This window comes from Sminthopsis crassicaudata, chromosome 4, assembly GCF_048593235.1.
Source record: "Sminthopsis crassicaudata isolate SCR6 chromosome 4, ASM4859323v1, whole genome shotgun sequence".
Classification (NCBI taxonomy): domain Eukaryota; kingdom Metazoa; phylum Chordata; class Mammalia; order Dasyuromorphia; family Dasyuridae; genus Sminthopsis; species Sminthopsis crassicaudata.
Window position 1 is genome coordinate 323,763,519 of NC_133620.1, and position 6,003 is coordinate 323,769,521.

The following is a 6,003-nucleotide window of genomic DNA, read 5'->3' on the forward strand; positions in this document are numbered from 1 at the left end:
CACTGAGGGAATAGAAGGTGGGTCCTTGTGAGCAAGGTATCGGGCAGATTTCTTGAGATGTTCAAACAGAAACCTGGAGAATTACTGAAACAGTGGCTAATGAGACTATGATCTAATGGAAGAAATGTTGAGGTTCTATAGCCGAGTTTCATAGGCTTAGGGAGCTTTTTGAGGATTTTTTGCTGTAGTCAACTAAATCAATTACAGTCTCCAGATAAGAACTCCTTTTGTCTCTTTTTAGGTGACTGAGATGAGGAATTATTTTCACCTGCACCAATAAATATGAATTCCCATTGCAACCAGGTGTGTGATAGGGATGTGCAAAGAAGAAAGTGAGGTTCCTAAAGGAAAAAAGTTTGTTAGTTTGAATATATGTGGTCCTGACCCATCATCTGCCACACACTATGATCAGCCTGGCTTGAGGTCACTTAGGCTCCAGTTTCTGGGTAGAGTTTCACCAAAAAGGCTTCAGACTTTAGCAAGGGAGTTCTGTTACTATCTAGGTGTAAGGTGATGAACTGGTGAACATTGAACAAATTGTCCAGGTAGCTATGGCTTAGGTAAGTATTGCTGGCTGTGTGAATGGGTGTCTTGGGAATGAGAATGGGTAGAAGAATCACAGAATCCAAGCTCCTGCTAAATGGCTATTTATTTGATGATGATTCCTTCTTCTGGAGGGAACTTAGGGTGTGACTCTTGAAACAAGGAGTTGATAAGAAAGCAATTGATAGCCAGTTTAGGAAGATGCTAATAAAATTGTACAAGGAAATTCAGCACAAGGGCACCTGGGACTCTTCAGTTCTATGCAAAGGCATCTTCTAGAGCCCCTGTCTTATTTGGAGCTTTCTGGGGAAGCTACAGAGCACAGACTTTTGGAGGGAAGATGCATGAGTGGGCCATTTTTGCAAATTCTGTTCAGATTATTTTGGGAAGAGCCAAATGGAAATCCTTGGAGTTGTCCAAACCATCCAATAGAGTTAATATCCAGCAATATTAAGTCCCCAGGGAAGGGAAAAAATGTATCTTTTCTACTGATAGAGATAAAGTGTATTTGTTATACCAGCTCCCCTCACAACAACACTGTATTGCTGATCAGGAAGTTAAATGGCCCCTGGCAGCTTACAATGAACTTCAGGATTCATCATTTCCATCATGACAGCTATTTCTGACCTTGTCATTATCATACACCACATAGCCCAGGCCCGGAGTGAATTGTCTGAGTTTATGTGACCTCACCAATGTTTTTTTTTTCTTTATTCCTGAGGCTGAGACAAATAAAAAGCAGTTCATTTTCACCTAGAAAGGAATCCAGCTTATTTCCAATATCCTTCCACAGTTCTATGTGAATTATTCTTCATTCTACCATATTATGATGAAAAGTGAATTGAAAGAGGCCTTTCTCCTGAAGGCACTGGTGTACAACAATGGTGTCAAACTCAAATAGAAACTGGGACCACTAACCCCACATATATGGATACATTGACTCAGAAAGTCACATATTAGCATTATCCATATTTTATTGCATTTTTATTTATTTTGTTAAATACAACCCAATTACATTCTCATCTGGCTCTTGTGGCATTTGGGAGTGTTATGGTTTTAAGCTGTGTGTTTGAAATCATTATGTTGTTGACTAGGCCAGATCCTGAGGGCAGAGTAGCAGAAGCCTTAGATCAGATGGGCCCATTTAAGTATTAAGGAGTAGAAAATCAATCCTAAGAAAATTCAGGATATAGCTACTCAATCAAGTTTTGGGGAATACAGTGGGTGGGGAAAACCTAGAGGATTCTAGGCATATTCTGGAATAAACTATTAATATTCCCTTTCCTATAATATAACAAGAAAACCCATTGATTTAATGTGCTCTTCAGATATTAGGGTACTCATCTCACTCCTGCCCAACTCTTGGACCCTAATGGCCCTTCAAGACCCATGTTTCTTGGATATCTCTGTCCATAAGGAAGCGGCTGAGAAGAATCTTAAGGAGAACACAAAGAAATATCCAGAATAGGCCACTGTGAAGCAACCAGAGCTCCAAATTCCCCAGAGCAACCATTCATTATATTGCTTTTCAAAAGTAGTTGCATGACTCTCACTTAGCCCTAGTTGCAGACAAACGTATGCTCTTTTAAAGGGACCTTTTGTCCAGAGTTGCCTATTAGGAATTGGCTGATGAAAAATGGTCTAATTAGATAAGTAAGGCATAGGAGGCTTTTATTACTAAATGGCAATAGTCCATTAAAAATAATTCTTGTCTTGGTTCCTTCATGATCAGGTGGAGACTATGATAAAGACTGTGACCTCCATTCCAAACTCTGGATATCTTGACTTTTCTCCTGGCCCCAGTGGACCCCCACTTATGTTCCTGTTTCCTGAAATACACCATTTTGCTTGATTTACTGATGTCTCCATCCACTCTAAGAAAGGCTAATAGAACTGGACTTCTATAGCCACTAATCTAGTTAACAGGTGATACCCTGGGGAATAAGGGGAACTTCTAGAGGGTTGAGCTCCAGGCTGCATGGTGGGATGTGACAGAGCCTTTGGAAATAGGCAGAGCAAATGAATCCTTTCCAGCTGGACAAGATGCAGGGGCAAGGAGCACTAAAAAGAAAGGTCTTGGAGGATTTATTACCTCAAAGTGAGTGGAATGAGCCAGTGGTTAGCTTCAAGCTGAGAGGTGACAATGACCAGCAGACTTTGGGGCTGGTAAGAAGCTCTCACTCTGGCTCTCCAGTAGCTAAAGTCATTTTTCTAGTCAGTCATTTACTTTCTGAATTTCCCTTTAATCTTCATGGAAACATGAGAGAGAGAAACACTGACTTTGTCCCTTCTTGGTCACTAACTGAAGTAGCTGATTTCCTTTCATTTCTATGCTATTTAACCTATTATTTACAAATACTAAATGGCCATTATCAAGATTGAGGGACAAGGAGATTAAATCCAATTGAAGGAAGAAGGGTGTCTATCTACCCATCTATCTATCTAGCTATCAATCATTTTTTTCTTCATACTTTCTAGTGTGCTTGAATTCAAACCTTTTCTTTGAGGCTTATTAGTGTCAAGCCTGGACATTTTACTGAATTCATATTTTGCCTCAGACACTTAATCAGCTGTATAACTCTGGGCAAGTCATTTAACCCTTAACCCTGCTTGTCTCGGTTTCCTCGTCTGTAAAATGAGTTGTAGAAAGAAATGGCAAACCACTTCAATATCTTTGTCCAAAAAAATGCCAAATGGGGTCATGAAAAGTCAGGTACAACTGGAACGACTAAACAATGACAACTTGTGTATTGAAGTCATTTCATCTCCCTGGATTTCAGTTTCCTCATTTATAAAATAAATGAACTCGTTGGTGTCTGAAGTCCCTTCCATGATTGTATTCTAGAATCATGAGATCCCATAGGATTGCAATCTATAAGCTGGGGGCTGTGGACAAAGTAGCTATTTTAACTGAAAGAAGCCTTCCAGCCTTGGAATACTGAAACCAATAGCCTGATCTATTCTGCATCTATCCTGATATATATCTTGCCAGTGGACTCAGATGACTCTGGGGAAGAAAATGAGGCTGGTAAGTTTGCATAGCCCTTCCTCACTTAGATACAAATAATATTTTGGAGAAGCTGCAGCTAATTTTTTTTGTCACTAGAGGGCTCATGGTCTCACTCACACACTCCTAAAATGAATAGATGTAACAGAAGTGGTACCCTGGTTACAATGTTAAACTTGGGAGTGAGGGTGGTCTGGGGATAATCCTGTCTCAGACACTTAATAGCTGCAAATTCCTGCACAAGTCACTTAACCTATCTCAGCCACAGTTTCCTCATTAGTAAAATGAGCACAACAATTGCATCTATCTCACAGGGTTGTTGTGAGGATCAGATGAAATACTATGTAAAGTGTTTTGGAAACCTTAATGTGTTATATAAATGTTAACAATGATAATTCTGTCATTTGACAATAGGATATGGAGCCTTATAGAAGAAAACTTTTATTCCCAAAGCTACAACCTCAGCATCTTTGATTTCATTGATAAAAATCCAATATCTAAGATAGATAGATAACTAACTGAAATACATAAGAACAGTCATTCCCCAACAGATAGTCAAAGGACATGAAAAGGAAGTGTTCAAAAGAAGAGAAGTAAGATCTCAACAAACAAAAATATTCACAGAGGACTGTATATCCTAGGGATAAAACTAAATGCACAAATCTTTAGGATGGAGATTCTTTATCCATCTGACCATCTTGAAAGTCTCTAACTTAGAGCCACTATCTTGATCTTATTCTCCCCCAAAATAAAGCAAATCTGCAAAAGTGTACCACTGACCAAGAAGATTCTACTGGATTTAATGGTGGGCAATTATTTTAAAAATTTTAACTCTACTCTGAGTCTACTCTGAGTGACTTGGATAGAAATCAATGAATGATTTTCTACAATCCTTTAGCATTTCCTGTAATTTTTCAGTCATAATTTATTCTTTGTGACCTCATTTGGAGATTTTTTGTTTTTGTTTTTGTTTTGTTTTTTGCAGAGATACTGATTGAAATGGTTTGTTATTTCCTTCTCTGGTTCATTTTACAAATGAGGAAACTGAAGCAGAATTAAGAGGGTTGCCCAGTATCACACAGGTAAGAAGAGTTGGGGTTCATATTTGAACTCAGGATAGTGAGTCTTCCTGACTCCAAGCTTAGCACTCTACCCACTGCTCCATCTAGTTTCCCCTATCTATTAACATAGATCTATACCTAGTCTCCTTCTCCTACCTCCTGACAACCTAGTTCCTAGTCAGCCTTCCCTGTCTATACTTTCCTGAACATTATTTATAATACAAACACACAGGGTCTTTCATTGTGTATATTTTCTAGTCTCTTTGCTTTCATTCTTGTCTCTTAAAAATCCCAGCTTCCTACAAGAAAATATTAGTTCAAGTGCAGCCTCCTACCTGAGCCCTTTCTTCATCCACAAGTCAGAAAGAGACCTTCCTTGCTCCTTTTGACTTTAAATTTGCTTGGAATGTATCTTACATTTACTTACTTGTGTATCTCTAGCTTAACTTCAGTAGAATATTAGTTCCTCTACAGCAAGAATTGTTTTGTTCTGATTTTTCCATTCCTGATTCTTTTCATCCTGCTGAGCACATCTGTACTTAATAAACAGATGCTTATTGAGTGAATAATAGCTAGTATTTATGGAGCACTTTAAGATTTTCCGGTACTTTACATGTATTATCTTGTTTGATACTCACAATAACCCTTTGATGTGGGTGCTATTATTGTCCCCATTTTACAAATGGGAAAAATGAAACTGAGAGAAGTTAGGAATTAAAAACAAACAAAAAACATTTATTAACCAGCTACTATATGTGCCAGGTACTCTACTAAGCATTTCACAAATGTCGTCTTACAATAACCCTGAAATGTAAGTGCTATTACTAACCTAATTTTATTGTTTTTGTTGTTGTTCAGTCATTTCTGACCCTTTTGGGGGTTTTATTGGCAAAGATATTAGAGCACTTTGCTATTTCCTTCTCCAGCTCATTTTTCAGATGAGAAAACGGAGACAAACAAGATTAAGTGACTTTGCCCAGAGTCACACAGATTGTGTCTGAGGCCAAAAACTGAACTCAGGATGTTGGGTCTTCTTCACTTCAAGCCTGGCACTTTATCCACTGAAACACCTGGACTCCCATATTACAGATAACAAAATAGATGCAGAGTCACACAGCTGGATTTGTCTCAGGCCAGATCTGATAATTAGTCTTTGACTTTATTCACTGTTCCACCTCCCCACCTTAGTGAACCAGTCCAGTCCTCACCCTCTCCCTTTCCTGTCCCAATTGCCCCGTTTTTCCCAGAGAAGTAAGGATTCCTTCTTGTTGTAGGGTTTACCTTACCAACAATCACAAAGACCTGATTTTTTTTTGTCTCCACACCAGAAAGAAAACATTTGAAAAATGTTTTTTATTATTATTTTTAAAAAGACAAAACCAACAACTGGGA

General features: G+C 38.5%; 1 protein-coding gene across 1 annotated transcript in view; it reads right to left on the minus strand.

Moving 5' to 3' along the window:
• Positions 1 to 1,207: 1,207 nt before the first annotated feature.
• Positions 1,208 to 6,003, minus strand: part of CACNG4 (calcium voltage-gated channel auxiliary subunit gamma 4) — a 110,521-nt gene continuing 105,725 nt past the window's right edge. Inside the window, exon 4 of the mRNA XM_074260568.1 lies at positions 1,208 to 6,003. This exon is cut by the window's right edge and continues 3,616 nt beyond it. The gene's annotated coding sequence lies outside the window, so the exon portion shown is untranslated.